Below are 10,895 nucleotides of genomic sequence, written 5' to 3'. Positions count from 1 at the left end.
CTGTGGTGTTACTGTGTATTATTGTGTATTATTGTGTGTTACTGTGCGTTACTGTGTGTTACCGTGTGTTATCGTGTGTTACTGGTGTTACTGTGTGTTACTGTGTTACTGTGCGTTACTGTGTGTATTGTGTTACTGTGCGTTACTGTGTGTTATCGTGTGTTACTGTGTATTATTGTGTGTTACTGTGTGTTACTGTGCGTTACTGTGCGTTACTGTCGTGTTATTGTGTTACTGTGTGTTATTGTGTTACTGTGCGTTACTGTGTATTTGTGTGTACTGTGTGTTATTGTGTGTTACTGTGTGTTACTGTGTGTTATTGTGTGTTACTGTGTGTTACCGTGTGTTATCGTGTGTTACTGTGTGTTACTGTGTGTTACTGTGTTACTGTGCATTACTGTGTGTTATTGTGTTACTGTGCGTTACTGTGTGTTATCGTGTGTTTACTTGTATTATTGTGTGTTACTGTGTGTACTGTGCGTTACTGTGTGTTATTGTGTTACTGTGTGTTATTGTGTTACTGTGCGTTACTGTGTGTTATCGTGTGTTACTGTGTATTATTGTGTATTATTGTGTGTTACTGTGCGTTACTGTGTGTTACCGTGTGTTATCGTGTGTTACTGTGTGTTACTGTGTGTTTACTGTGTTACTGTGCGTTACTGTGTGTTATTGTGTTACTGTGCGTTACTGTGTGTTATCGTGTTGTTACTGTGTATTATTGGTGTGTTACTGTGTGTTACTGTGCGTTACTGTGTGTTATTGTGTTACTGTGTGTTATTGTTACTGTGCGTTACTGTGTATTATTGTGTGTTACTGTGTGTTATTGCGTATTACTGTGTTACTGTGTGTTACTGTGTGTTACTGTGTGTTATTGTGTGTTACTGTGTGTTACTGTGTGTTACTGTGTTACTGTGGTTACTGTGTGTTATTGTGTGTTACTGTGTGTTGTTACTGTGTATTATGTGTGTTACTGTGTGTTATTGCTGTGTGTACTGTGTGTTATTGTGTGTTACTGTGTTACTGTGTGGTTACTGTGTGTTACTGTGTATTATTGTGTGTTACTGTGTGTTACTGTGTGTTATTGTGTGCTTACTGTGTGCTTACTGTGTGTTATTGGTGTTACTGTGTGTTATTGTGTGTTACTGTGTATTATGTGTGTTACTGTGTGTTACTGTGTGTTACTGTGTGTTACTGTGTGTTATGTGTGTTACTGTGTGTTACTGTGTATTATTGTGTGTTACTGTGTGTTACTGTGTGTTACTGTGTTACTGTGTGTTACTGTGTGTTATTGTGTGTTACTGTGTGTTATTGTGTGTTACTGTGTGTTACTGTGTGTTATTGCGTATTACTGTGTGTTACTGTGTGTTACTGTGTTACTGTGTGTTACTGTGTGTTACTGTGTATTATTGGTGTGTTACTGTGTGTTACTGCGTATTACTGTGTTACTGTGTGTTACTGTGTGTTACTGTGTGTTATGTGTGTTACTGTGTTTACTGTGGTTATTGTGTGGTTACTGTGTGTACTGTGTGTTACTGTGTGTTTCTGTGTGTTATTGTGTTACTGTGTGTTATTGCGTATTACTGTGTTACTGTGTGTTATTGTGTGTTATTGTGTGTTACTGTGTTTATTGTGTGTTATTGTGTGTTACTGTGTGTTACTGTGTGTATTGTTGTACTGTGTGTTACTGTGTGTTATTGTGTGTTACTGTGTGTTACTGTGTGTTACTGTGTGTTATTGTGTGGTACTGTGTGTTACTGTGTGTTACTGCGTATTACTTTGTTACCTTTCAGACTGGGCAGGTCGCTGCTCTCCTCCACACTCATTGGTTGGATCTCTGGAGGTTTCACAGTAGAGGTGAGTGCTGTCCAGGGTCTTCACCTGACATTCCTGGTCTCCCAGTCGAGCCGTCACCTCCTGAGGGACATGGCTCTGGTCAGCGTCCAGACCCTGAAGGACGGAACCAGGACCACAGGGTCAGACGGTCTACTGAGTCCACCGGGTCAGAATCATCTTGGGAGTCGGTTACTCACCTCCACAGCGATCACTCCTCCAGGTTTGAACCGGTACGGAACATCTGGAGCCTCACGGTTAAGAGGGAAACAACTCCGGGTTCGGATAGTAGGAGAAACTTTTACCCTGAGAGACAGACAGGCAGACAGTCAGAGAGACAGTCAGACAGACAGACAGACAGACAGTCAGACAGACAGACGGGTACCTTGATGCTCTCATAGTGGACCCTGATGTTGTCCAGCTGGAACCAGATTCCTTTAACTTTGAGCTCAGGGGACACGGTGGGAGTGAGACAGGTCATCTGAGAGGACGACAGGACGGAGCAGTGCTCTGACACCTGGAGGCAGACAGACAGGTCAGACCAGGTAGAGGGACATGTCCATATATGTTCAGTAACCAGAGCTAGCATCTGATTGGATGTCTGTCCCACCGTTGTCATGGTGCTGTTTGAAGACCAGCTGCTGCTTGGCAGTGAGCAGAGCCAATCGTCTTCTCCGTTTCACTCTCTGGACCTCCACAGGCTCCACCCACACAGCTAGGATTGGCTGCTGCCACCACGTCCAGGTTCCTGCCTGTCACCATGACGATGCGGCCGCCGCTGAGGACAGGAAACGACACCATATTAGGACATACAGGTAGAGCCCCTCAGCGACGGTGGATGGTGATTGGTTCTTACGCGTAGAAGCTCTCTGCAGGCGCCGCGTCAGTGATGACAGGGGTCGTCAAGGTAACGGAAGGAGATGTCTGGGACAGTCCGCTCAGCTTTACCGAAGAAAACACGAACTGGGACGCCACCGGTCCGATTACTGGGACCAGTCTGGCACTCCAACTGGGTGTCATTCACCTCATCCACTCTGAGACACGGAGACAGTTCAGTACAGCAGCAGTACTGGTAGTAGTAGGACAGGACTAGTAGTTCTACTGGTAGTGGTTAGGACAGGACTAGTAGTTCTACTGGTAGTGGTAGGACAGGACTAGTAGTACTACTGGTAGTGGTAGGACAGGACTAGTAGTTCTACTGGTAGTGGTAAGACAGGACTAGTAGTTCTACTGGTAGTAGTAGGACAGGACTAGTAGTTCTACTGGTACTCGTAGGACAGGACTAGTAGTTCTACTGCTACTAGTAGGACAGGACTAGTAGTACTACTGGTAGTGGTAGGACAGGACAAGTAGTTCTACTGGTAGTAGTAGGACAGGACAAGTAGTACTACTGGTTAGTGTAGGACAGGACTAGTAGTACTACTGGTAGTAGTAGGACAGGACTAGTAAGTACTACTGGTAGTGGTAGGACAGGACAAGTAGTTCTACTGGTAGTAGTAGGACAGGACTAGTAGTTCTACTGGTAGTAGTAGGACAGGACTAGTAGTACTACTGTAGTAGTAGGACAGGACTAGTAGTTCTACTGGTAGTGGTAGGACAGGACTAGTAGTTCTACTGGTTAGTAGTAGGACAGGACTAGTAGTTCTACTGGTACTAGTAGGACAGGACTAGTAGTTCTACTGGTACTAGCAGGACAGGACTAGTAGTACTACTGGTAGTGGTAGGACAGGACTAGTAGTACTACTGGTAGTGGTAGGACAGGACTAGTAGTACTACTGGTAGTGGTAGGACAGGACTAGTAGTACTACTGGTAGTGGTAGGACAGGACTAGTAGTTTACTGGTAGTGGTAAGACAGGACTAGTAGTTCTACTGGTACTAGCAGGACAGGACTAGTAGTACTACTGGTAGTAGTAGGACAGACTAGTAGTACTACTGGTAGTGGTAGGACAGGACTAGTAGTACTACTGGTAGTGGTAGGACAGGACTAGTAGTTCTACTGGTAGTGGTAAGACAGGACTAGTAGTTCTACTGGTAGTAGTAGGACAGGACTAGTAGTTCTACTGGTACTCGTAGGACAGGACTAGTAGTTCTACTGGTACTAGTAGGACAGGACTAGTAGTACTACTGGTAGTGGTAGGACAGGACAAGTAGTTCTACTGGTAGTAGTAGGACAGGACAAGTAGTACTACTGGTAGTGGTAGGACAGGACTAGTAGTACTACTGGTAGTGGTAGGACAGGACAAGTAGTTCTACTGGTAGTAGTAGGACAGGACTAGTAGTACTACTGGTAGTGGTAGGACAGGACTAGTAGTTCTACTGGTAGTAGTAGGACAGGACTAGTAGTTCTACTGGTAGTAGTATGGAGAGGACTAGTAGTACTACTGGTAGTAGTATGGAGAGGATTACTGGGTACTACTGGTGAATGAATGAATGAATTTCTTATTATTGTGTCTTACATACATTCAGTATGCCAGCCCTAACATGGGCTTATAAGACACCAAAATACACACCAAGCCAGTTGCCAGCAGTAGGTAGAATAAACACATTTTAGAATTCATTATTTAAATAAAGAAGTCTGCCGCCTCTTCCAGGCTTTACAAACAAATGCAGCCAGGTTAAAACATTATATGTACACAAATATTTCATCTTGTCATCGTCACTACACCAGAACAAATCAGGCTTTTTAACAGATACTTCACTGAACAACACATTTCTGAGGTCATCACAAAAAGAACAATACAACAAAAATGAGATTCACTCTCAACTTCTCCCAGTTTACGTAGTCCACAGAGTCTGTCTTCCTCAGGTGTTTGTGAGAACCTTCCGGTCTCTAAAGCCAGAGGAGAATTCCAGTTCATAATTGAGCAATCAGGGATCTCTGGCTCCTTGTCAGATTAGATTTAACGTAAAATTCTGCCTCGAAATCATCCTTTATCTGAACATAAGTCCGTAACTTGGGTTTCATCAAAATCTCACTTTTCCACTTTTCTTTAAATGTAGACAATAATTTTGTTTGAATGTCTTTAATATTGCAGGACAAATTGTTATGAAATCTATAAAGAAGCTGTGCTTCATTAAAAACTGCTCGAAGCTCCGCAGCCCAGGGAGAGTTAGATTTACTCCAAAGGAAGACCTTTCTTGTTATTCTGTTATCAGACATAAATAATCCGGTTCCACAGTCTGACCACTTCACATTTCCTTAGGATAGATCCAGGAACCCAGCCCTTATCGCCCTGTGCTGCCAAGACTGGAACAAACTTGTGAACTCCCTAGAAGCAGCGGATTGCTCTGTTTCTACAGCTTCTAAAGCTGGGATCTGTTTGCCCCCCCCCACACACACACACACCTGCAGCATAGTTGGCACAGGGGACACACAGGCATCATACAGCTGGGTGAATGTACTAACATCCAAGATCTTTGCACACTTTTAACTTCTTTATCACAGACCCCAAAGCTCTGCTGGATGAAGCTGCCGAGGATTTTAACTCCATCAAAAACTCATAAACTCATCAAATGTAAACCCTAATATTTATAGTGAGTAAAATACTCCAGATTCATGTTATCAAATGTTCACACTCTTGTGCTACGTGGAGCAGATCTTTTCCTAAAATGCATAATTAGATTTTTTTTCTTGATTTATCACAAGTCTCCATCTACAGCACCAGTTATGTAAAACATGTAACATTGTAAATCCTCAGCTGTCTCAGCCAGCAGTGCAGCATCATCAGCACAGAGTAGGACGTCTACAGTCACACTGTCCAGGCGTATACCTACTGTAGGTTCAGATGTAGATTTCCAGAGCCAAATCATTTATAAATAAAGACAACAGGCCTGGGATAAAACATCTCCTTGTTTTACACCAAAGGGAATTGGGAGCCACTCAGTCTGCTTCTTCATTCACCTGCACACACTCTACAGCAGCGGTCGGCAACTGCGGCCCGCGGGCCAAAACTGGCCCGTCAGGAATAATATCTGGCCCGTCAGATGATTTTGAAAATTTGATTTGGCACGGAGCCAAGCCAGTCCGTCACCGCAACACCAAACTCTCGTGGTCGGCTGCTGCCGGGCATTTCCACATTTGTGCTACTGGTCAGAGACACGGTTGTACCAGATTTCACTGAGCAACAGTGTGTGCAAAACATGTGTGTGTCTCGGGAGTCATTTTTAATACATCTGGTGATCAGAATCAGGACGTGATGTCAGCTGTAGAAGCTCCGCCCCCCCCTGCAGGTTGGCCCGCTGTTCGATTGTTTACAAACATCTACTTGCCGACCCCCTGCTCTACAGTTTGCAAACAGACTTCAATGCTCCATAGAAACTTTACATCAACTCCCGCTTGAAGAAGCTTCAAACATAACAGATCCCTGTCCCACCCAATCAAATGCTTTTTTAAAGTCTGCCAAAACAAATAAAAGTGGATTTATTTTCTGTTAGTCTAGTTGTGACTATTGTTGACAGAGTAAACGTGATCAATACATGCTCTGTTTTCAGAATCCACCAAATACTCTGTTGTTTCCACAAATGTAGTCAATCTAGCATTTAAAATACTAGAATATATTTATAGACAGTACTGATTTCTCTATAACTGAGAGGTATTCAGGATCATCTTTGACCGATTTTGGAATAGGTTTAATAACTGACTTGTAGCGTGCAGAGGGGATAACACCGTGTTCAAAGCAGAAACAGAATAAATCATAGAGCACGTTCAGGAGTGATGGAGACTTTAAGACTTCATTTGGAATTTCTTCAACTCCCATAGCCTTTCCTCAGCCTGGTCTTTTTGAGCGCATCATCCCACTTCCTGCCAAGGTAATGCTAAAATGAAGGACCCTATCTGACTGGCAGCTATCACTAGCACCACCACACATGTAAAACTCCAGATCCTCCTTCACTTTAATAGAGACATCATAAACACTGGATCCAAACTATTCCACATTCGTCCAGAAAATAGAAGAATGCTGTCCCCACTTTTTGACCACTCTTTCTTTTCTAAACTCCACAGCACCATCTTCTAAAATAACTTCCATCAGAATTACCTTGGCCCTCTGTGGTCCCAATTTACTGATCTCTTTCCAGAATTGTTGTGGATTGCTTGTTTGTAAATGATCGAGCTTTAATGCCTGACCTCTTAAAAAATCTTCTTTGATAAATTCTTAAATATTTATCAAAGAGTGATTGCTCATAGCTCCCCCTCAGCTCTATTCTATCCTGTGACACCTTTGAATTAAGGAACTCTTCTTCAGCTGTTTTACGCTCATTCCATAACTTTTGAAGATGGGCATTCCAAAAGGGTTTTGAATTTCCTTTAAAATTCTGAAGATTTTTATTAAGTAGTATCTTTTGGCCAGAATTCAATTCATCACTTATCAAATTACAAAAATCATTGTACCATAAATCAGCATCATTCTGAGTATTTGGACATAATTCTGTTTTTTCTCTAAGCTCCAGTACTGCAGTTTGACATGGAGTGGATGTCAGAAAGGTCTCAGGGAGTGGCCTCTGTCTTCTTTTAGAAGCACGAACTAATGCATTCTCCCAGTGTTATTTGGGAGTTAATACCAGTAAAGAATGATCAGGTAGATGACATCTATCTCCAACAAGAGGGAGACATTCCTCTGCATTTTGATCCAGAAGGTCTGAGGCTGTAATTACTTTAAAATTAAGACACGACTCCAAGCAAGTATGGGCGTCACAAATATAATCCACAACAGCCTTTCCTCGAACTGAAACAGACGTAAAATTATCATCGCTCTCATTAACCTGCCGTTCAAAATACAGCACTTTGAGCCCTCTCAGAAAATCAAGAAATGAATCACCGTGACTATTACAAATAAAATCTAACACCACTCTTGGCGGGATATTGTCCAAGTCCTCAATGCAGTCTCTGTTTATCAGCAATACCACTATTAAAGTCACCACAAATGTAGGTTGCATCGACATCAAGACCGTATATTTCAGTCAATAGGCATCAAAGAATGTCTCACAGTCTCTCCCTCTGACAGGAGAACACCACAAAGTTATATTTAGTGTATCTATGCTCAAAGTGTACTCCTAAAACACCATCCCCAGACTTATTCATGTTGATCTTAAATTGTTCAAAAAAGTCCACTTTTAATTAGGAGTCCACCCCCACCACAGCCTTTGGGTGCTTTTATGTGCCTTTTTCTGTTGTTTCCAAACCAACGATAGCCATGAAGCCTCCACAGCATCGTCAGCAACCAAATGTGTTTCGTTAAGTGAAATAATATCAGGATTTAGCGACAGCAACATTAGAGCCCTAAGCGTACAGTTCGTATTTGTCCAGCCATTTACGTTCCAGTGCACCAGCGAATAAACAAGAAGAGTCAAATCTTACTGAGCTGGCAGCGTTCCCCTCAGCGTTTCCATGCCGGGTCTCTTCCTCCTCTGCCCCCCGCAGCAACAGCGCTCAGTACACGGCAGGTTCACACGCTTTCCACGTTGACGAAGCTTTCCATTCCCCGATACAAATATTCATTTCCAATCGGTAAATGACATAGAATCACTTTGAAGTTTTCTCCCATTACGCGCTCTGTGTGCGATTTGGCGGCTCTGATGGAAGACTCGCTGAAACTTCTCTGTAGATTTAAACTTAGATTTTCCTCTGAGCCCACAGCAACTTTTTCCTTCACAGATGCCAAAGCCGCTTTCACCACGCCGGGCCTGGTCCCGTGCATGCAGCCCTCTCCAGTGCTACCAGAGTCACCTCTTTGTCACAAGCACAGCCATCTTCAATCACTTCTTTCATCTTATCAGCCAAGTTCTCGTTTACTCCGGGGTAAACCCATGACCACAATAGAAACATCGGGGTCAAAAGGATTCGGCGGGCGGCTGTACTGCAACTTTACCTTCTCTTCCAATTGTGCCATTCTGGATTTCAATTCGCCAATTTCCGAGCCAAACTCATCCTTCATTGTTTTAATTTTCTCTTTCAAAATGTTTTAAGTGAAATCCATAATTCATCCACTTTGGAAGTCAGTTTTTCTTCAATGTTGTTGATTTTAGTATTCAACAACCTGATCTCCTTCAGCAGCAGATCATTCTCGTCCTTATCCTGTGCACGGCTGCGCGTTGCCATATCAAACACTTTATATCACGAATATCAAAAAATAATCCACGGGGAGATAAAGCAACTAAATTCATATAATTAGTTCCCTTTGGGCCCAGAAATGACAAAAATCCCGAAATGTTTGGCAGAGCTCCTGAACACCACTACGCTGGCAGCTGGCACAAATGTAGACTAAAAAATGTAGACTGGAGTAGTATGGAGAGGATTACTGGTACTACTGGCAATAGCAGTACTACTGGTAGTAGTAGCACAAGACTAGTAGTACTGGTAGTAGTAGGACAGGACTAGTTCTACTGGTACTAGTAGGACAGGACTGTAGTTCTACTGGTACTAGTAGGACAGGACTAGCAGTTCTACTGGTACTAGTAGGACAGGACTAGCAGTTCTACTGGTAGTAGTATGGAGAGGATTACTGTACTACTGGCAGTAGCAGTACTCACATGTAGCAGGGCTGGGTACCCACGAAGGCGCTCAGGTCGGATGTTTGTCCCGTCAACAGCTGGCGTCCTCTGATGGTCAGCCTGGTTCCTCCAGAAACCGGACCTCGATCAGGAACCAGATCCAGCAGCTGAGGGTCCTGAACAGACCAGATCAATCAGACCTGATCAATCAGACCAGAAGCTTTAAAGTTGTGTTTTATCATCACGGTTTCTCAGGTTGGATCCAGGTTCTAGTGGGACAGAAGTGAACTCTAACCAGGTCCAGCTGGTTCTCCTGATCCAGGTTCCCCTGATCCAGTAGATACATCACAGAGGAAGACGTTCATCCTTAGGTTTGTTCATCAAAGGACTCAGCAGGGAGACAGTCCAGTTCTGGTTCTGTCAGGTACAAGAACTGCTCAGCTGGACTGAGTCCTGGACTGAAGTGAACTACAGGGGCCTCTGGTTGGATGAGGTGTGGACCTGGTGGTTCTGGTTGGAGCTGGTTGGTTCTGATTGGACCTAATTGGTTCTGGTCTTTAGGACTGAGTCTTACCTGATAGGTGAACATCTGCATTGACCTCCCAGGGGCAGTTGTTCCCATGGTAACCAGGACAGGCCCCTCCTTCCTGCTCTCCACTGGGCTGCAGCTCACACACAACCCTAACACACACAGACACACACACACACACAGATTGTAAGTGTGTGTGTTTTGGTCAGTGCTGATCAAGAGGACATGCCTCCTGCTGAATGTCAGGTGCTCACCTGGTGGAGATCAGGTATCCTTCAGGCTGAGGCAGACACTGCACACCAGCCACTGTGACTCCGCCCACCATGTCCTCGAACCTCATCCCAGGTTGGACCTGTGATGGTCACCAGGACTCCGCCCTCCAGAGGCCCAGAGATTGGCAACACCTGCGGACAGGTGGACCGTTAGAGCGTTTCCATGGTAACAGGATGGACAGACTATTGTGGAGACTCACCTGTGTGATCTGAGGAGGCGGGCAGGTGTCTGTCGGTTCACTGAGACAGGACTGGTTGTAAACACAGTTGGGGGCGGGGCTACCTGGACACCAGACGCAGCCGTACTCCTCAGGTACCGCCCTGCACTGGGAGCAGTCTGATTGGCCGGCTGAGCAGTCGTACAGCTGCACTGAATATTAATGAGACACAAACATCATCAGCCGGTCTGTCCCACAAATACAGGTGTACAAACACACACAGGTGAGGTTCTTACACGCAGTCCAGGTGAGGCGTCGATGCGTCTCTGTCCTCTCCGCAGGTAGACGGGAGCTGAATACTGGAGCTCACTGACGGCATACTGGAACTACAGACAGACAGACAGACAGACAGGTGGACACAGTGAGACAGGTAGACGGACAGCACCGACCTGCTGCAGGTAAAGGTGTGTGCTACCTGGTGGGGGCTGCAGGTAAAGGTGTGTGTTACCTGGTGGGGACTGCAGGTAAAGGTGTGTGTTACCTGGTGGGGACTACAGGTAAAGGTGTGTTACCTGGTGGGGGCTGCAGGTAAAGGTGTGTGTACCTGGTGGGGGCTA

At 44.6% G+C, this 10,895-nt stretch overlaps 1 pseudogene; it reads right to left on the bottom strand.

Moving 5' to 3' along the window:
• Positions 1-2,713: 2,713 nt before the first annotated feature.
• On the bottom strand, positions 2,714-10,494 carry LOC127532976 (plexin-B1-like; annotated as a pseudogene).
• Positions 10,495-10,895: the final 401 nt, after the last annotated feature.

This window comes from Acanthochromis polyacanthus, chromosome 2, assembly GCF_021347895.1.
Source record: "Acanthochromis polyacanthus isolate Apoly-LR-REF ecotype Palm Island chromosome 2, KAUST_Apoly_ChrSc, whole genome shotgun sequence".
In the NCBI taxonomy this organism is placed as follows: domain Eukaryota; kingdom Metazoa; phylum Chordata; class Actinopteri; family Pomacentridae; genus Acanthochromis; species Acanthochromis polyacanthus.
The sequence above is the reverse complement of the archived record's forward strand: the minus strand, read 5'-3'. Positions and strand labels throughout refer to the sequence as shown.